Source organism: Cnephaeus nilssonii (assembly GCF_951640355.1).
Source record: "Cnephaeus nilssonii genome assembly, chromosome: 12".
Lineage (NCBI taxonomy): Eukaryota > Metazoa > Chordata > Mammalia > Chiroptera > Vespertilionidae > Cnephaeus > Cnephaeus nilssonii.
In genome coordinates this window covers 51,705,723-51,728,050 of record NC_137083.1, presented here as the reverse complement: position 1 = coordinate 51,728,050, position 22,328 = coordinate 51,705,723, and the positions used below count along the sequence as shown (strand labels likewise).

Here is a 22,328-nt window from a genome sequence, read left to right as displayed (position 1 = left end):
GAACGTTAGTTCTTAGAGGACCGGAACTCTGAGCAAGGAGACTCCTGCCCAGTTCTGCCCTCCCTGCCATGGGCTCCAGGCTCTTCTGCTGTGTGGCCCTTTGTCTCCTGGGAGCAGGTATGTCCTTGGCACAGGTGGGACATCTGTTCTAACCCTGAAAGCACCTGAATCCAAGGCAGCATCAGGGTCCCTCCCCTGTTCTTTTTCCAGCTTCTGTCTCCTTCCCTCACAGGCCCAGTGGATTCGGAAGTCACTCAGACTCCAAGGCACCTGACAAAAGCCAGAGGACAGACAGTGACACTGGGATGTTCCCCTATCTCTGGGCACTTGGCTGTATCGTGGTATCAACAGGCCCAGGGCCAGGGCCTCCAGTTCCTCATTGAGTACTACAACGGGGAGGAGAGAGCAAAGGGAAACATCCCTGATCGATTCTCACGGCAACAATTCGATGACTACAGCTCCAAGCTGACCATGAGCTCTCTGGAGCCGAAGGACTCTGCCCTGTATCTCTGTGCCAGCAGCTTAGCACAGCCCTGCAGAGTCACCTGTGTTCTGTGCATAAACCTCCCTGGCCCACCATGGAACAACCGCAGTGCTGACAGGGCTGTGGGAACCTAGGGATATAGTGGTAACTCAGAGTGACTTGGGGCCCTGGGAAGTATAGCCTCGGGCTCTTCTGAGACAAAGGCCAGAGGACAGATATTGACACTGAGATGTCCCTGAGAAGACAAAAAGATCTGGTCAGATGCTACATCAACATGTTCACTCCCAAATTACCTTCCTTGCCTGGCACTCTATGTGATAAAAGTAGAAGAAGGGTCTGTAGTGCAATAGCTCTCACCCTTTTGGGAGGGGGAAGAGTTCATTTGAGGATCAAAATTGTTGGTTAAATGTGTAGTTTAGAAGATAAAAACCACAGGAATTTGTTTTACATAATTTATGAAAAAGAAATGGAAATTTGGATAAAGTCTACTAGTAAGAGAGAAAATATGGCTAAAGATGGTTGAAAATAGAAGGCTAAAAGATTATTTTTAAAAAACTGTTATTTGTAACATGATCATTTTTCTCTTCCCTCCCAAAATTTTCAATGCCCAGAAAATATAAAGCAAGGCCTTATGGCGACTGGCATCCCTGTGGTAAGCCCCAGGTGAGGCCATCAGCACACAAGATGATAATGTGAGAACCCTGCAGTTGATTCTGACTTCTTTCTTCTTGATTTCTTATCCCAATCTTGCCTCCTTGGGGTACAGTCAAGTACCTCTTAAAACACAAATGAGGTCATGCCCCCTGACTATAAACAGGCAAAAGCGCTCCAATTCCCCCACAAATAAATTCTGTTTTCCTGGAATAGCTTTCTAATACATCACCATCCTAATTCAGTGACCTTCAGAGCATCCCTTCTTGGCAGTGTCCTACTTTGTGACTAATCAGCTCTTTGCAACATTTCCTAAAACGTGGATGGCTGGGTGGCCTTTAAATCCTCTGCATTTGCTCTTGCTATTCCCATAGCATAGAAGGCCCTTCCCTTCTCCCCAGATACTACTCCTCTTTCGAGCATGGACTCAGCCACGCCTTCCTCTTGGCTCTTGCCCTGACTTTTCACAATACTGTACTATTGATTAGTCTGCTCTGGCTGCTCTAATAAAATGCCATAGACAGGGTGGCTTCAACAACAGACATTCATTTTCCCACAGTTCTGGAGGCTGGGAATCCAAGGTGAAGGGGCTAGGGTAGGTTTCTGGGAAGGTTCTGGTGTACTCACATGGTCTTTCCTCTGTGCTTGCACAGATATGTAGAAAGAGCTCTCTGGGTCTCTTCCTCTTAGGGTCCCAACCTTCTTACCTCATTTCCCTTAACTACCTCCCTGGAGGCTCTATTTCCAGGTATACTGGCATTGGGGATGTGGACTTCAACATATGGATTTGGGGGGCAAAATTCCATTCATAACAACTATATTCTCCTTACTTTCATAGGAAAAACTAAATGATAATTAATGCTCTTTGATGCTTGTGAAATGAATAATAAATGAAAGAAATCAATGCCCACTGAGATGTAACGCTGGTCATTCTGGGCCAGCATGGCTTTCTACACCCCTCCTTGTGTGTGATCTCAGCAACGTGTTCCCATAGCCGGGACTGATGACGAGCCATTTAAAGTGCCCTGAGTGAATCTAAAGCTGAAGATGCCACTGCTTTGTCATGTACAGAGAAAAGTATGTTACAGTGCATTTGTCCAGTTTCATGATCCTGTAAAAAAAATTTCCCTTCGTAGACCTGGCTCCATGAGGACATAAATGTGGGCCTGAGTTCCGCTTCAGAGAGTCCGCAAGCCCTAAAGAGCTAATCGAACAGGCAAATATTTTCTGGTGAGGCCAAGAGGTGGCCCACATTTGACACTGGAAGGTGAAAGGTGTCCTGGGAGGTGGCAGCTGGGATACCATGGGCTGTGGGGTGGAGATCAGTCAAGTGAGAAGTTTAAGACAGAAATGAGTAGCTCTTCCCATTAGTTTTGCACCACTGAATATACTCATAGCTGAGAATCAGCCTCACAAATAATTCTCTATGACTGATTTTCAAACTTAATGACTGAGTAAATTTGAAAAGTTAACTTAAAAAATGTTTTTGCACTTACAGTCCACCATACCTTTAGAGACATCTCTTGCCATCATCAAAGATATTTCTCATAAATGAGCCTGAAAAACTGATTTAAAAATTGCTGTGCTCAGTAATAGGACCTTGGTATACTTGTCACTTAAAGGGTGTGTGTGTGTGTGTGTGTGTGTGTGTGTGTGTGTGTGTAGATACAACAAATGGAAAAAGTTTCTCTCCAGTGGGTATTTATTAGAGTTGCCTTGTCACTGAGTAGGGCCTGTAGGCGATTCTAGGTAATGACAGCACATGTCAGCCCAGGTAGGTCTACTGGGTCTACCTTAACTAGAGCTCACTGGGAGGCGCTGTGGACTCACAGTAGGGCTGTTTGTTTCAAGATGTTTTAAATAGGTAAACTATATAAACCTTCTTTATACAAATGTGCTATCTAAGGTATGGTAATAATTACTTTAAATACAAATTTAGAAATATAGGGACCTGATTAATAGGACGAGCTATAAAACAGAGTGTTTCTAGGCTGGATCCACTGTTTAGCTGTATGACCTGTATTATTCTGGCAGTCTCTCCCATTTTTGCATACTGATTGCAGCAATTGTTTCCTTCTTAATTGAAATGTTGGTTCATACAAACTTTTGCCTCCAAAACATAGGGTGGATTTGAAGATCAACCCTAAATCAGCCAGGCTGGGAAAACAGTGGAATCAGGGAATGGGAGGGGAGGGGACTCTAGGGGTGAAGGGTGAGGGAATTTCTGCTTTTAATAGGGACAGATGTGAATGCATGCGACTGTGGATAGTCAGCCACTGGGAGGCACTGTGGACCCACAGTACTGCAAGCTGCCCTAGGAGCGGTTGAAGGAGTGGCCCAGGAGAAGACAGTTTAAGGGAACTTTGGGGCTACATGCCTGTATTGAGGAAGCAGTTTGCTTTAATCAAACAGGCAAATGCCTGTGGGCCCTGGGGCCTGTGGAATTCACACAGACTCCTCACTGCCCAGGAAGTGCAAATGTGCTTGAGCCTCAGTATGAACCAAGGAGGCGGTCTCCCTGAGGCAGCCTTCCCCGCCCAGGGGAAGGGGGTACCGTAGGGGTTGAGGTCACAAGGGCTGGGAAATTAAGGTGAGGCAGGGGAAGGTAAAGGGGAATAAGGTAAGTTGTAGGCATGTGGCGACAGCACTACCTGCAGCCACCCTTTGCAGAGGGGCTGTGCAGGACAGGGAATGGTGAATAGAGTAGCTGACCCTGGGACCAAGGGGTACAGAGGGCCAAGAGGCGGCCCACATGAGAGTCACACAGAGCAGGGAAGACATCGGAGCAGTGATGTCATACGCAAATGCTCCTATCAGGGACTGGGAGGTGCAGAACTTTAGACTGCTCACCCCAGGAGACTCCTCCCTGAGCTAGAAGATGTCTTGGGATGCTGCCATGGTCCCCAGGCTTCTCTGCTGTGTGGCCCTTTGTCTCCTGGGAGCAGGTGAGCTCTGGGCACTGCATGTGAGCCTCTGATATGGGTTTGCCATCCCTGAAATACCAGCCTGCTGGTGATGGCGGCAGCGGGAGGCTGTCCTGAGCCCTGCCCTGAGCTCCCTCTGCCTCCTTCCCAACAGGCCCAGTGGATTCTGGAGTCACGCAGACCCCAAAACACCTGATCAAAGCAAGAAAACAGCAAGCGACACTGAGATGTTCCTATATCTCTGGGCACCTCTACGTGTACTGGTACCAACAAGCCCAGAACCAGGGCCCCCAGTTCCTCACTGAGTATTACAACAGGGAGGAGAGAACAAAAGGAAACATCCCTGACCGATTCTCAGTGCAACAGTTCAGTGACTATCGCTCTGAGCTGACCATGAGCTCGCTGGAGCTGACGGACTCGGCCCTGTATCTCTGCGCCAGCAGTGCTGACACAGCCCTGCACGCTCAGCAGCCTGCTGTACAAAAAGCTTCCTCCCCAGCTCAGGAAGTGACTGTGAGGGTGGCAGCTGCCAGCCACACAGGCCCAGGCCCGAGCAGAGCAGACTGCTTCTCCCAAGCATCCTTCTGCTGCTTATAGATATGATGTGTATTTATGCTCACAGAAATCATGCCACAGAAATACGTTTTTACCCGTTTCTCTATCTGATGGTAAGTAACATTCCCAGGTCTCATATTTCATAACTGGCAGAGCAAGAAATCAAACTCAAGTCTGTTCCTCAATTCCTGTGGTTGTTCTCTAACCCCCAGCACTGTCCCACATCTGACTTCCCTTTTCCAGGTCCAGATTATAGGCCTGGGAAGATCTCGCATCATCTGTGCTTGTTGTAACCTCTCCCCTGATGGCTTCAGGAACATCTGAAGGCAATGCATATCCATTGACCCTTCATTGTCACAACAAAGAAAGGCACTATTTTCTATACTGTAGGCTCCCCCCACCCCGACCTAGGCTGTTTGACATCTTTCATGGGGACTGTGTGAGCAGAAAGCTTTCCAGATGTGTTTTCCCAGCTGCAGCACAAAGGGAATGAGATATTTGCCGTGAGAAGAACAGTCTTCCTGCGTGGGACATAATAGCCACAAAGGGAAGGAAGAAGAATAACGGTTACTCCTTCCTTTGTTCGTTTTGTTCAATAATTTCTGCTCCTACATTTTGTACAAGGAATTGTATCACATAAAACAGAAAATAAAAATGTTTTGTTTTGTTTTTTGCCTTTGAGAGTTTTAAGGTCTAAGTTGTGAAGTCTACTGATTTAAACGTGAATCTCATTTAAAAACACCCTCACAGAAACATCCAGATCAATGTTTAACCAAATATCTGCGCACCTCATGGTCCAGTCCCGCTGACACATTTAATTAACCATCAGACCATCTCCCAGGGTTGTATAGACACAATAAGGTTAAAATAGGACATAATTGGAATTTGGAACTTGAGTCCCTTTTCAATCTCTGACAGCTTTTCCTACCATATCCTATGTGCAAAGTAGATACAGACACATTTTGTCTAGAAACTCTATATAGTTCAGGATTTTTGAAGTCACATAAATGCAAATATTTATGCCTGATGATCCATTAGATGATATTCACTAGAGCATGTAACATACATCTGTCCTTATGCATTTAAAATAACCATTACAGATGTGAATTATATAAAATGAATATTACAGACTTTAAGTGAAGAGAGCAATGACTTTTGAGTAATATACAGGGTGTCCTAAAAATGTGCACACACTTGAATAATTATTAATTCCATTGGGTTAAATCTGAAAAGAAATAAACATCAATTGAGCTATCCGCTGTTGAAGTGTGTATACATTTTTGGGGAGACCCTGTAATAATAAAAGCATAATATGCTTATTAGACCGGACCTGGGAAGCCTAGGTCCTGGGTGCCAGCAGCCAGGGGAAGGAAGGCCTGCTCTTGCACAAATTTCATGCATCGGGCCTCTAATATAGATATAAATGCTTTTAACACTTCCTCATAAAGCTAGAGAACATTTTCATCACCCAGAGAGTTCTAAGTGCCTCAATTCATCACTGACAACCAATGACATGATTTCTATCTCTAGAGATTAGTTTTGCTTAGGCATATTTTTAATATACATTTATCATCTCTACCTATTAAAACAAATCCTCATTAGTGAATAGCTAAGTATTTAAGAGCATGAGGTACTCCTGGAGAGCATTATGGATAAAGACACCTCATCCATGTCAGCAACAATTCTACCTGGGACTAGACGGTTTGATAGAATGACCCTCAAAAGGTCTTTCCAGCTGGTAAAGCTATTTTTATAAAATGTATTTACTGATTTTCACTCATTTCTTGCGCCCATTCATTCCAATTACGTTGTAATGATATTTTGACAAAAAGTCATCATATCTAAGGAAATGCTTTTGAGTTCCCATCAGATACACAGGTAGCCTGGGTCATGTTCACATATTGTGAGCTGGGGCTGAGGTCCACAGGGAAAGTGACTTCATGGAGAGATCATTTTGCATTGGGAAGAGGGTTCCCTTCACCTTGACCTCAGGGTCTAACCCACAAAACAGGAATCTTGAGCTGGAAAATCCCCCTTTGTGTTCTGGGCTTGCATGGGTGCCATTATTCTGTGCTGTGTGTCCTTCTGTGTACAGGACCAGAGAAGTCCTGGGGACAAACATGGAGCCCATTTGTGGGCTGGCCAGGCCCCAATTCAAGGCTTGTCGCTGTGCTTCCAACATCAGGCTCCTCCTCCAGTTCTAAGTTTAGATTCTGTGTCCTCCTCTCCTAGTCCTGGATGTGGTTGTGTAAAAGGGAAATCAGCACCCTGGGAGGTGACCACAGATTTGAAACTAAAATCTATGTAGTTGAGACTAGCTACACAACTGGCAGAATCCGGTCCAAATAGTAATACTTTGAAGATAATGACAGCAGGGCATTGAAGCAAGTGTGGGGTCCTTCTAAGCATGGGGCTGTGTGTAGATCAGCTACAGGGTTTTTAAGAGCCATTATATTTATTATTTAATTAATGTCAGTGATACTTCGCAAGGAGATAGTCCCTGTGGAATGGATATCTCAAACTATAAAATAACATTTTTTTACTCACTCACCCTGGAGTTGGCCACATCTCCCCACGGCCCTCACACATCTATAATACATGGTGCCAGTAGGTCACCTGCAGAGTTGAGCAGCCACAAAGAAAGGTTGGTCACAGGTATGAGCTGGATCTGCCTGCCATTGTCTCACCCCAAACATGCTCTGGGGAATATGAAAGTGTTCTGGCTGCATTTGGCAGGTGTCCCATCTGACAGGGAATTGATAAGAAGCAGAGGGAAAGGATTCCTCCAATATGGACAAGCCTGCCTCTGAGGCTTCGCAACCAAAGAGCAGGACGATCTTTGTGGGTAGAAGGATATTGATGGGATGGTGGTCAATTAAGCAAAGTAGAAAAGGATGCTTGAAGGACTATTTGGGACCCATGTGTTAGAAAAGACATCACAAAGCCATGAGGATTTTCCAGAAGATTCAAAAGTACAGAAATATGTAGATACACAAAACCAAAGTATGAATGAAGATTTATATCACAGCAACTGTTGTCAAAAGATTAAGAATGACTTGTAAGACTTGTGTTAATTCAGCCCAAAGCAGTCTTCTCAATCTAAGCCAGTGATGGCGAACCTATGACATGCGTGTCAGTACTGACACGCGTAGCCATTTCTGATGACACGTGGCCGCTGAGGTGGCCGCATGCCGAGGATGAAACATTTGCTGCTCCTGAGGATGAAACATTTGCGACTAGAGTCACAAATGTTTCATCCTCCCCTATTAGACACTCTGTGCCGGAGGTCTGTAGGCCAAAACAACAGAAGTCCGGCACAGAGTGTCTAGTTCTGGGACTTCCGGTTAAGCTAGGATCTTTGCCCTCACTTCAGCCGGCAAAGCAGGGAGCAGCGGAACACAGCGGGGGACGCATCTCTGGGGGCCCTGCCATCACCAGTAACCAAATAACAGTTAACCACAGCAACCATTATCTACTGTTCTGGGGTGTCATGGATTTCTAATCCATCATTACTGAGATAAGTGAGGGGGAGGCTGGGAGAGGCAAGGGTTTTTGGCGTGCTATGGGTGCCGTTTCCCACCATTAGAAATAGCGCAGCCATTTTAATTCACATAAGGAACACCATCTTGCTCCATAGTGCAGACTCCATTTCACCACTATTACTGTTGTGCATCCTTATTAACCCCTATTTCTGCTTATTAACCCGGCCCTTTCCTAAAAGACAGTTATATGCACCATTTTGTGGTTAGTTAGGCTAGTTAACCCCTAATTGCCTGCAGGCCTAACAAGCTATCTATAATTCTATCTTCTGTCACTGCCCCCCTGATGGAGAACCCAAAAAATAAAAAACTAAGGTTAAGTAAAGGAAGTGGTAGTAGCAGTGGCCGACCCTTTCAAGAGACATGGACCAAGATGTATGGCTTTATAGAAAAAAATGGCAGATCATTTTGCGTTCTATGTACTGAAACGGTAGTAAGCAGAACGTGGAATATAAATAGACATTTTGAAACTAATCATTCCCAGCTCTTGGAAAAAAGTGAGGATGAAAGGAAGGAATACATTTCCAGGCAGCTACACCTTTATAAGAGCCAATCTAATTCCATCCTTAAATTTATGAAAGGCTCTACAAATTTAACATCTGCAAGTGTGAGCATTGCTCACTCTATAGCTCAGCATGGAAAAGTGCTCAGTGAGGGAGAATTTATTAAAGAAACTCTCCTAAAATGTGTACCAGTTCTATTTCACGATATGCAGAATAAAGATGCAATTATTAAGAGAATATCTGAGTTACCACTCAGTAGAAATATCATAAAAGACCGAATAATGAGACTGAACACAAACGTACAACATCAATTAAAGAGAGACATAAGGAAGTGTAAATATTTTTCGATCTCTTTTGATGAAACTACTGATGTCACATCACATGCTCAGTTGGCCATTATTGGTCGATATTCTGATGGTCTCACAATGAGAGAAGAGTTGATAAAGTTAGTATCAGTGTCAACAAGTAAATCAGGAAGCGAAATATGTAAGGTTGTTATACAAACATTTCGTGACCTAAGCATTGATATCTCTAAAGTTGTGTCAGTGACGACAGATGGGGCACCAAATATGGTGGTGGAAAAAGTCGGATTTGTCAAATTGTTTACAGAAGCTATTGGACATCCGATTGTGCCTTTTCATTGTATTATCCATCAGGAGGCTTTATGTGCCAAGGCAGGATTCACCGACTTAAACGACTTAATGTCAGTTGTTACAAAAATAGTTAATTTAATAGCTGCTCGCCTCCTTCACAAGCGAGAATTTTTGGCACTTTTACTGGAGGTTGATTCCACCTACAGTGGACTGCTGATGTACAATAATGTAAGATGGCTGAGCCGAGGCAAAGTTCTTGAGCGCTTTGTGGAGTGCTTTGAAGAAATTAAGGTATTTCTTGATGATAAGGATCTGGGAAACTTTCCTCAGCTTAATGATGATAAGTGGGTCAACACCCTGATGTTTTTTACAGATCTCTCTGTTCATATTAATGAACTGAACTTAAAGTTACAAGGTTTTGGCAAAAGTATTGACGTTATGTTTGGATACATAAAAGCTTTTGAAAGTAAAGTTAAAATTTTCAAGTGAGATGTAGAAACTAAAACTTATAAGTATTTTCCTCGAGTAACAAAATATTTTGAGAAGGCCAGTGCAGCTGTACAAAATGAAATGGAACTCTTGCATATGAAGTACCAGCATGTTTTAGACTCGTTATTGACCAGTTTAGTGATAGATTTAGTCAATTTAGAAGTCTAGAACAGACCATGAAAATAATTAAGTATCCTGATGTAGTAGTCTACAGTAGTTTGGAATTAAATGGTTTCCAATGGATGCAAATTGATGATTTGGAGATGCAACTTGCAGAATTTCAAGACAGTATCTGGGCTCAGGTGTTTGTCGACTTGAGGTCAAAGCTTAAGAATCTGGAAAGGTGCCGCTTGGAGAATCAAGAGGAGTGCCACTATGAACAGGAAATTTGGAGTGCCTGGAACTGACTACCAGACACTTTTAGCACCCTGAAAAATATAGGTGCTATATATTTTTTTACTCACAATTTTTCCCTCTACATACTTTTGTGAGGCCTTATTCTCAGCGTTAAATAATATCAAAACCAACCAAAGAAACAGATTGACAGATGAAGTTAGTAGCGCTTGCTTGGGCCTGAAGTGTACAAAATACCAACCTTCAATTGAAGATTTAGCCAATGAAATTCAGCAACAAAAAAGTCACTAATAGGCAGGTTAGTTAAAGAATTCCCCCTCCCCCTCACTTATCTTAGTTCATGGCACCTCACACAAGCTAAATAATATCAAGACCAACAAAAGAAACCGACTGACGGATGAACAAAGAAGTCACTAAGCAGGTAAGTTAAATATTTAGTTTTTGGTTTATTAAATACAATTATATATAACAATTATACATTTATGTTATTTAAACTATAAATATCGCGAAATAATGTTTTTTCCTCAAAGTGACACACTACCCGAGTTATGCTCAGTTTTTTGGCGAAGTTTGACACACCAAGCTCTAAAGGTTGCCCATCACTGTTCTAAGCTGTTCACTTGTACATTTCTTTTTTAAAATGTATTTTTATTGATTTCAGAGAGAGGAAGGGAGAGGGATAGAAGCATCAATGATAAGAGAGAATCATTGGTTAGCTGCCTTTCACATGCTCCCTACTGGGGATTGAGCCCCCAATGTGGGTATGTCCCCTGACCGGGAATCAAACTGATACCTCTGGGTTCATAGTTCTACACTCAACCAGTGAGCTACACCAGCTGGGCTAATTTTTGATTTGATGTTCTGGGGGAAGGGGCGTGGCTCCAGTGACAAGTTGGCTCTGGGCTCCAGGCAGTGAGCATGACATCTCAGAATGACTCCCTGGAGAGCCCTGTTCCCTTTCATCAGCACACAGACTCAGAGGAAAACTCCATCTGCCCTGCCCCTGCCATGGCTATCTGCCACCTGAGCTGTGTGGCCTTTTGTCTCCTGCAGGCAGGTGAGTCCTGGCTGGGTCTTTCCCATGGATGAAAATTTGAAGATTCCACCACTAAGCCTTTCCGTGGGGACTGCAGCATCAATTTAATTTCTTCTCCACAGGTCTGGTGAACGCTGCCATCACTCAGACCCCAAAATTTCAGATCTGGAAAACAGGACAGAAAGTGACATTGAAATGTGCCCAAGATATGAGCCACACCTACATGTGCTGGTATCGACAAGACCTGGGCCATGGAATGAGACTGATCCATTACTCAGTCGGTATTGGGGTCACTGAAAAAGGAGATGTCCCCAAAGGGTACAGTGTCACTAGATCAAACACAGAGGACTTCCCCCTCACCCTGGAGTCAGCGACTCCCTCCCAGACATCTGTGTACTTCTGTGCCAGCAGTATATCCACAGTGCTGCACAGCTGCCTCCTCTCTGCACAAAAAGGCAGGAAGAGGCCCTGCACCCTGAACTTAGGGGAGCCCTATGCAAACTTCACACTGTGGAGCCCCCAGTGGCCTGAGCCAGCAGGTTGAACTGTGTGTGGTGAGGTCCACCTCCAGGGAAGTGTCTGCCGGGCCTAGACCAGAACCAGAGCCTTGGGCACCCCTCCCCCACTATTGCTGTCTGTCTGTCCGTTCTCTACAGCTGCCCTTCTAGCTGGGAAGCTGCTTCCTCAGCTCTACCTTTTCTCATCATCAGCCTGAGTCTGATGCCTCTAGGGTGGAAGGTCATCAGTAACTCAGATTCATCTAGACCCTCTTGTATATTAAACACTAGTGTCCTAAAAATCAATGTAGTGGAGTCCTCTTCCATAAAGAAGCTATAGGAAACCTATTGCTAACTGCATGGTGAACTAGAAGGACATGAGACTTTGCTATGGGCCCAGGAAACATAATACAACATGGAAGTTAATACACAGAGAGGGCACTTAGTCATGACCTGCAGAAAAATAGAAGCTTCAGCTCAGGCACTTTCCCAAGAATCATTCCATCTCTTGTATCTCTGAATATGCCAGTGCATTCCAGGGCAAAGCCAAGTCAGACCCTGATGCCAACCCTCACCTAAGAAATGGATGAGGTTGAGCATGTGTGACTGGTAGAGAGAAGGGCATGGTGACAGAAAGAGGGATGCTCACAGGAGATCCTGACTTGCAGATAAGACAATGCATTCACCTTTGGTATATGGTATTTATGCTGCTGCTGACTTGTCTTAGTGAAAATGCCCAGGGGACAGGAATGACTGCTAAATGAGAAGAAAAGCTTGGAGATGTGGTGAGGTCTCCGCATCCAGACAGCACAGAAGTCCACAATGACAGCCACACATTGAATTTTTTGAAAAAGGAGTTATAAAAATTTAAATAAGTCATCCAAGAGTGCTGTAATATACATCACATGTCCCTGAGGTTGAGGGGATTGATAGAACTGTGAGCTGCTGATCTGTATTTTGGATTTAAAAATGATTGTCTTTTTTCTTTTTGCATTTTGTATATTTTTAGTAATGAAGTTAAAAGAACCTCCTCACACTTCAACTTGTGTGTCTTTCTTCCTATTTTAGACTAAATATTATTTCCTTCCATTTCTCCTTTTCGCAAAATAGCTTTAAGGAAACATATTTTAGACTATAGCTGCCCGATAATGTGATAATAGTTAAGTAGAATGCGGGTGAGATATTAAGTGTAGTAAGTCAAAGGAATAGAGTTGGGTTTGAATTAATATTGACATTAGAGCTTTCAGACATTGAGCATACAAGTTAAAGGATACTGCTTCTGGAAAATTCTCCCTGCTGATCCTGCAAACTCTTCCCAGCATCCTTGGGACCACTGCAGAAGGAACAATGAAGAAACTTGGAAACTTGAATTCTTGGCCACCAGATGGCACTGTGATGCCATTGGTATCTAAAGAGCTCTGGGGACATTCTGGGAGAACAGAAAAGAGTTAAGAAAACTTGGGCATGGATCCAACATTGGGCAGATGTTGAAGAAGTTTTCAGTTATTGCTAGGCTACCTATAGCTGTGAAAGAGGTGGGAGGTCCCTCTAAACATTAATGAGATCAATAGTGGAAGGATTTGGACAAGGCAGCCTTGATGGCAGGGACAGGTGCAGACAGAGACAATTGTCTCAGAGAAATGTGGGAAACCAAGGGGAGGGGTGCTGCCTACACTCAGTGCATCCAAGCCATACCCCATCTCCCCTGCAGGCCCTGCTGAGCTAGTACATCTATGAGAGGAGTTGCTGATTCAACCTGAGCCAAGTCTATAGGAGCCCTGGGCCATGGAGCCTCTGCTGGGTGGGGGGCTGTTACATCCCAGGCAAACCTGTCTGCCCACTGGAGAAGGGCCCCTGAGCTCCCTCTCAGTCCGTGGTCAGAGCATTTAGCTGGGACAGCCCCATCTCGCCCTGACCTGGCCATGAGTCCCAACCTCTTCTGTGTGATGCTTTGTCTCCTTGTGGCAGGTGAGCTCTGCTTTCAGCTGGAAACCTCTGCCAGGGGTTTGCAAAGTCCCAGCTCCAATATTCCTCCACTCCTTTAAGTGTCCAGCTTATTCCTCAAGCCTTGTCTTTAGCTACATCTGCTTCTCCAACAGGGCTCATGGATGCTGCAATCACCCAGACCCCAAGATACTACTATATTATACAATCAGGAAAGAAGGTGACCCTGGAATGTTCCCAGAATATGTACCACTTTGTAATGTACTGGTATCGCCAAGACCCAGGACAGGGGCTGAGGCTGATCCATTATTCACGCAGTTTCGGCAGCACTTCCAAAGGGGATGCCACAGAAGGGTACCATGTCTCCTGTAACAAGAATGAGCATTTTCTCGTGACCCTGAAGTTGGCCAGCACCAACCAGACCTCTTTGTACCTATGTGCCAGCAGTCAGTACACAGCGATGAACAGCCAGTTGCCCTCTGCACAAATAGGGCAGCCATAGAGTTGGGGGGGGGGCACTCCTTCCTGAGGCCCCTGTCTCACCAGGAGAAAATCTTGCCCCTCCTGATGCTCTCACCCGACTCCTCTGCAATGGAATGTCAGTCTGAGGGGTTCCAGTGAGAACCTCAGCAGCATGACCTTCTGTGTGAACTGAGGTCCATCATCTTGGGGTATGCCTGTGTACGTGTTGGTGTGTAAGTGCAAATAGCACTTCATTGGGAATATTCTGGTAATTGAATAAGCAGAGGAACAGTAGCATTCAACATGAAGTTTATATTTGGTGGCTACTTGGAAAAGCTATTCCTGTCAGCAGAGGCTCCATTTATTGAGAGAGGCCCCATTTATGGAGAGAGGCCATGTGCTAGTCCTTAAGGAATTGTGAGCATCTTTCTGGGTATAAACAATAGCATTGTCTAGGATGGTCCAAGAATAGACCAAAGTCCAAGATTTGCCTGAGTGATTCAGATCAATGCTTTAAAGACTAATAGCCCAGCCAGTGAAGTTCATAGTAGAGTGTCAGCCTATAGAACAGGAGGTCAAGGGTAGATTCCTGGTCAGGGAACAGCACAACCTGGGTTGTGGGCTCCATTCCCAGTAGGCTGTGTGTGCAGGAGGCAGCCAATCAATGATTCTCTCTCATAATGTCTCTTTCTCTCTCTCCCTGCCTCTCTAAAATCAATAAATAAATGTATTTAAAACAAGACTAGTGTAGTTTCCTTTCCTTAGGCAGCAAAGACTGAAAATAGACTCTTATTTCAAAGAGTAGAACCCTAAAAGTATTGGAGTGAGAATATCTTCCTGAGACTACAGGGTTTCTTCCCACTTTTTGTGGAAACCTTATTTGAGAAAGCTATGACGTTTTCATCAACCCTGGGGTAACACCACAACCAACATTGCAATTCTACTGCCATTTGAATTAGAAACAAACTGAGCATGTCTAGAGCCTGTGGAAATGTAACTTGTTTTTATTGAGTTTGGAAATGCAGGCACTAGAGGGCGCTCATTTACCTAGAATGGTTATTCACAGCTGGAGCTAGACTGAGAGGTCAGTGCCTCCACCCTCTTGTAATTTGGGGACATTTATTTATTTTAGAACTACCTTAGAAACAGAGGAGGCATCTTGATAAGGAAGTGAGGACAAAAGTCATTATGAAGATAAATGAATTTATAGAGGATACTAGAAGCCCAGTATGCGAAATCGCGTGGCCCCGCCCATCTGCCCTGCCTTGCCGAGCTCGCAGCCCTGTCCACCCATGCACACAGCCCCGCCCACCCGTGCACACAGCCCCGCCCACCCTTGCCGGTCTTTGGTCTTTATGGCGTTAGGGCCACTGGGTTTTTATAATATATATTGTTGTTTTACCTCCAAATTTAATAGAAGGACCTAACCAACTTAGATCAGTACTTACCAGAGGCACCATTTCATCCCCAGAAGCTTTGAATTGTGAGTTCAAACTTTTCTCATGGGAAAATGGGACAATCTCCCATTCATACCCCCACCCTCCAATACACACATACCCCACTGCTGCCCAAATCATAAAAAGGACAAGATTCTATAATTGAGTTTGAGCAGGATGAAGATTAGAATTAGGAGACCTCAAAGGGAAGGTGAAGACCTCAACTGTGAAGTGCTGTTGAATTCAGGCGGAAATATATAACTAAGAACGTGAAGAGAACGAGACACTAGAGAAGACTGGCTAGATAGGGAGTGTGGGATCCGGGCGATAGGACACGGGAGCTCAGAGGGATGACAACCAAAAACGGAAACAGAGTCAGTGTGTATTTATATCCACGTTTGAATGACTATTTCTCATTCATTCTCTTTCACAATTTTCATCTTTCAACATTTCTGATTATGAGTGACAATATTTTTTTTCTTTTTTAAGAGTAGTTAACAAAATGGTGCATCTCAGAGTTGCTAGCCTCTTAGATATAATTAATGAATTCATTGTGTAATTAGTTAATATCAGAAAATCCTGAGGCTCAGTGATATTACTATGGGAACTGCCTTGTGGGGATAAGGGAAGTCCCTCCTCCTCTGCTCATGCTCACAAGGACCCTGACCTGGTGAACCTCCCATTCCTGTCCTGACCTTGCCATGGGCACCAGGCTCCTCTGCTGGGTGAGCCTCTGTCTCCTGGGGGCAGGTGAGTCCTCAGAAAACCAAGCCCTTTCATTGTGTTTTGTTTGTGTGTTTGATGATTACAATTATTTGTCCTCATTCTATTCCCAACTTCTGTCTCCATAGGTCACACAGATGCTGGAGTGTCCCAGTCCCCCAGGCACTTAGTCACAAAGAGGGGACAGAATGTCACTCTCAGGTGTGACCCAATTTCTGGACACCAGGTCCTTTACTGGTACCGACAGACACTGGGGCAGGGCCCGGAGTTTTTGCTTTATTTCCAAAGCAAGGATGTCCTAGACAAATCAGGGATGCCTAAAGAGCGGTTCTCTCCTGAGAGGCCTGATGGCTCCTACTCCACTCTGAAGATCCAGCCTGCAGAGCAGGGAGACTCAGCCGTGTACCTCTGTGCCAGCAGCCTAACCACAACGTGGCACAGTCACCCTCTTCCTGCTCTCAAACCCTCATGTGCTCACCTCTCCTCAGAGTTCTTAGAGTCCTGAACAAAGGGGAATAAGTGCTTTGGGACTTTAATTGTTTTTCTGATAGTGGGAGGTCAGGAAATGACCTTCAAAATATCAGAACAGGTCACCTTAGGTAGTGACATTCTGTCTGGTTTTCTAGGATTCCTTTATAGAGATCAAGATTCTATAATTGAGATTGAGCACCAGAGCTTAGTGTCAGGTATGGTCTCCTGTAAAATATAAAGTTTAAACACAATTACAATAAACTACAGGCACTGGGCATCACCGACTCAGATGACACTAAGCTTTAGTGTGGGCCGCCAATGCAGAGCACTGTCCAGGCCTCATGCAGCCACCAGTCTTAAAATATACACATTAGAATCCTCAGTAAGAACTGTCATTGAGCGCTCAATGGTTAAGCATTGACCCATGAACAGAGTGGTTGCTGGTTCGATCCCCAGTCAGAACACATGGGTTGCGGGCTAGAATCCCAGTGGGAGTGTGAAGGAGGCAGCCAATCGATGTTTTTCTCTCATTGATGTTTTGATCTCTCCCTCTCCCTTCATCTCTCTGAAATAATATATATATAAATTGAAATAATTATCCAAGAGCACCTGTCAGCCACAATAATGCATGATAATGTATGGCTATATATTGTTTTATTATTTTTCTTGATGATCATCTGTCTTCTTCTCAAATCTATTTTGAATAGAAATTTAAATTTAGCTTGGTTTATTAAACACCCTACTTGAGACAATGTTAAAGAAAAGTGATTCAAAGAAGACCTGAAAAACAGTTACAGTGTCTCCCCCCCGCCCCCTTTATCTTTGGGGGATACTTTCTAGAACCCCAGTGATAGTATAGATACTTTCTAAGAAACCACTGATAGTACTGAACCCTAAATATACTGTTTACCCTTGTACTTTGGGGCCACTATTAGGTGAATAAGGGTGACTAGAATATAAGCACTGTGATGTTGCTGCAGTCAATGTGATAACCAACTGAGACAGCTACTAAGTGACTAATGGTGGGTTATGTACACAGAATTTATATGCTGGACAAAGGGATGGTTCATGTCCTGCATGGGACAGAACCAGATGGTACAAGATTTCATCAGGCTATTCAAAATGGTGCTCAAGTAAGAACTTTGGAGTTGTTTATTTCTGGAATTGACCATTTAATAATTCTGAATGGTGCTTGACTGCTGGTAACTGAAACTGTGGAAAGCGAAACTGCAGATAAGGGGGGATTATAGTACATAAAAGTAAAATGTATGACAACAAGAGAAAGACGGAGAGCAGATAAATTATCTTACCATTGTGAGGTTTACCTAGTCTATGTCTGGTGGTATAATACTACTTCAAGGTAGGCTGTGTTAAGGCAAATATGTAAATTGAAAATCCTAGAGCCACCACTAAAATATTAAACACAGAATTATAACTACTAAGTCAACAAAAATAGAGATAATGGAATCATTAAAATAATACCCAAGAGGACATAAAAAGAAGTAAAGAGGGACAAGCAAAAGATGGGGCTAATACAACAAATAGCAAGTTTATGATAGATACTAACAAACTAGATCAATAGTCATACCAAATCAAAGTAGTCTCAATGACCAAATAAAGAGTATAGATTGTGATTTTGTGTAAAAATGAAAAATCAATAACTGTATGCTGCCCAACAGAAATGTACTATGAACATAAAGACTCAGAAGAATGAACAAGATACCATGCTAACACTAATCACAGGAAAGCTGGAGCAGCAATAAAAACATCAGACAAAGTCAACTTCAGAGCAAAGAATATATATAGTCTGGGATTTAAAAATCTCATATTCTAATGATAAAAGAACAAATTGATCAAGAAAACACAGCAGTCATAAATATTTATGATCTAAAAAGAGAGTTTAAAACCCTGAACAAAAACAGCAAGGAGAAACAGACAAATTCACAATTATAGTCAGACATTTCAACACCTGTCAGTAATTGGTTGAATAAGTTGACACTCTCCCCCACAATAAAATTAGAGAGGAAACAGAAAACATCAATAACATTATTGATCACCTCGGCCCAATTAACATTTATAGAACAGATCACCCAATAGCAGCAGAATATACATTCTTATTGAGTGCACATGGACCATGGCCAGGATATTGTAGACTTTGGGTATAAAGTAAGTATCAACACATTTAAAATAATTCAAAAGCATGTTCTTTCACCAAAGAGGAACTAAATTAGATATCAACAGAAAGAGTATGGGAAAACTTCCAAATATTTGTAAGTGAAATAACAATATTCTAAATAACCCATGGGGCAAAGAAGAAACCAAAAGGGAAATTATAAAGGAATTTTAATTAAATTAAAATGAAAGTATATCATATTAAAATTGACAGGATGGCATTAAAGGATTACTTAGTAGGAAATCTGGAAAATAGGGAATAATTCCCTACTCACACTGAAGCCAGCACTACTATGCTACTCAAATGAGATCAAGATATTACCACACAAAAAATCACCAAAAAACCTATAGACCAATATCCCTCAGGAACACAGATTAATAAACCTTATAGAATTCCATATCAAATAGAACAACATCTATAGAGGATAATACATCATCACCAAGAAGGGTTTATCTCAGAAATGTACAGTTTAACATTCAAAAATATGAAATGCAGTTTAACCTCTCAAATACTAAAAAAAGGAAAGTCATAAGATCATCTCTATAGATGCTCAAAAAAATACTTTATACAATCCAACATTTGTTCCAGATACAAACTCTTAGTAAATCAAAAGGAATTGGAAACATCCTTCCCCTAATCAAGGGCATTTATGAAAAATCTATGGTTAATAGACATTTTTGCAGGTAAGGTAAAGACGCATGTTGTGATCTCTAGATCAAACACTAAAGGTACCACAAAAAGGGGGAAAATAATCATTTCAACAATAGTGTTGGAAAAACTGTGTGCATAATGAAAAATAATCTCAATCCTGATCTCATTCCATAAACCAGGAGTGGGCAAAATATGGCCTCTGCTTATTCTTATAAGGCCCAGAAGCTAATCAACAATGTTTGTGACATAGGAAAATTATATGAAATTCAGATTCCAGTATCCATACACCAAGTTTATTGGAGCACAGCCATGCTCTCTCACTTGTGTGGTGTCTCTGGCTCTTTGACACTGCAGGGGCAGAGGTGGGAGGTGGGACAGAAAACTGAAATATTTACCATCTGACCCTTTCCAGAAAAAGTTTGCTGATAGTTCCATAAACAAAAATGAATATAAGATGGGTCAACTTTCTCAATCACCTATAAAGCTTCTGAGAGGAAGCAGAACAAATTCTCTTCATGACCTTGGAGTAGGCAAAGATGTCTTTGATAGGACAAAAAATATTCTAATTTTTAAAAAGCACATTTTTCTTTGTCAAAATTTTAAAATCCTGTTCATCAAAAGATATTAAGAAAGGGCAAATATCCAAAATATAAATAATTCCTACAAATCAATAACTTAAAAGGTAAGCAATTCAATTTTGAAAAAAGAACAGAAGAGTTAAACAGAGTGGTCAAAAACAAAACAAAACAACCACCCAAGATCTATAAGTAGGCAGTTCCCTCTTCATAGAGGGTGTATTTCCAGCTGCTTAGATTTTTTTTGGCTAGTAAAACCCTAAGGTCAGCCCTTCCCAGGAATTATCTTTGGTTAATGAGAACGCTTCAACCAAGGTCCCTCCATCCCTTCCCAAGGCAGCTGCATGCATGGTGTCCTCTTTCCCAGAACAATCATTGATGAGATATAGACTTTGAATTTTCTTCTTAGAAAAATGCACCATGCATCCCTCACTACCATCTGCTAAGGCTGAGCTGAGACAGGTAAACATCACATTAGCAGGAACTTGCAGTGTCCTGGCTGGTCCTGACTCCTAATTCAGACAGAACCCAGGCAGCCTGGGCAATGTCAACACCGCTACTACACAAGCGGCCACTTGAGGGCGCTGTGGATCCACGGAGTGAGCTGCTGATGGGGCCCTGTGGGAGACAGAGGGTTAAGGGTGAGAGTCTTGGCTTGGTCCCTACATCAGGGAGACTATCTGATAAATCAGAGGTTTGCTGATCATATCTTCTCACATTAACTGCTGTGCAGGTGTGTTGTCACAGCAGGGAGCCATGAGTTTGGCCTTGCCTGGAGTTAAGGTCTCTTTTGGAGCATATGTTTGGTGGAGAGTGAGATGTGACTTCCTTCAGCCTGAAGCTTGGATACTTCAAGCCAGGAGTACCTGCTTCTAGGAAACAGAGAAGCTGTGAGGATGGACACCTGCCAAAAACCCTGCCTGGCCCAGCTCAGCACAGCCAGCAGCACTTGCTCATAGGAAGATGGACAGAAAGTCTAAACCAGTGGTCGGCAAACTCATTAGTCAACAGAGCCAAATATCAACAGTACAACGATGGAAATTTCTTTTGAGAGCCGAAAACCAACTTTTGCGCATGGGCCAGGAAGTTTCAATCGCACTGTACGTGCGCACCCGCACATGGTATTTTATGGAAGAGCCACACTGAAGGGGCCAAAGAGCCGCATGTGGCTTGCGAGCCGCAGTTTGCTGACCACTGGTCTAGACCAACTGTGCCTGTCCAGGAAGTACAGGTTGTGTGGGAGCCTACAAGGATAGTGACATCAGAACAGTGACATCACAGACAAGTCTTCCACTCAGAGCAAAGTGATACTCAAAGCCTCTGCTCTCTCACTCCCAACACCGGAGCCCAGAGCTGGGAGATGGCCAGTCTTGTCCTGCCTGAATCTTCCAGTGGCCCTTGGCTCCTCTGCTGCGTGGCCCTCTGTCTTCTGGGGGCAGGTGAGTCCTGAGTTCAGATGGGACACCCCTTGAACCCAAAGTTCTTGACTGTTGGTGGCCTGTCCATCTCTTTCCTGTGCTGGTCTCCAACTTCTGTCTCCTTCCTCCACAGGTTCCGTGGCTGCTGGAGTCACCCAGTCCCCAAGACATGTAATCAAAGGCCAAGGGGGGAAGGCCATTCTGAAGTGCCACCCCATCTCCGGACACAAATATGTGTACTGGTACCAGCAGGCTCCGGGACAGGGCCCCGAGTTCCTCATTAGTTTTTATGAAAAGGAGGAGGGACAGAAAGGAAACATCCCTGATCGGTTCTCAAGAAAACAGTTCGATGACTACAGCTCTGACCTGGCCATGAGCGCCTTGCAGCTGGGAGACTCAGCCATGTATCTCTGTGCCAGCAACTTAGACACAGCCCTGCAGGGTCAATGGCTTTCTGCACTCAAACCTCCCTGCCCAGATGAGGATGTCACAGGAGAGGGAGGGGCCTTAGCAAGTTATAGGGCTAGCTTCTTTTGTAACATCCTCCCTGGCTTGCTGAGCTCAGCTAGAGCTTTCATGAGTGTCCGCCTAGCTCTGCCAGCACCTTGCAATTCCTACCACATGGCAGGAACTCCTGTTGTGATAGAGTGGGGTCCATGTTGTGTGTGCTAATGCATGGTAGACATTGTGTGTCCACTTTACAGAGGAGGAAGCACTCAGTATACCCTTTTATAGGCAGGAAGTTTCAGCCCTTGGACATCTCAAATATTTCACATATTTCAACCCTACATCTCCAAGCCTCCAGAGTCAACATTGCTCAGAATTCCATGGTGCTGCCTGGATCTGGTCC

General features: G+C 43.7%; 1 protein-coding gene and 1 gene segment (V, D, J or C); one reads left to right on the top strand and one right to left on the bottom strand.

The window, feature by feature from the left end:
- Positions 1-22,328, bottom strand: part of LOC307108501 (trypsin-like) — a gene marked incomplete at its 3' end in the record, with an annotated part of 152,489 nt that overhangs the window by 22,737 nt on the left and 107,424 nt on the right. The window lies entirely within an intron of this gene.
- LOC307107922 (T cell receptor beta variable 9-like) lies at positions 4,014-4,938 on the top strand. The segment is given in 3 exons: positions 4,014-4,080; positions 4,214-4,572; positions 4,858-4,938.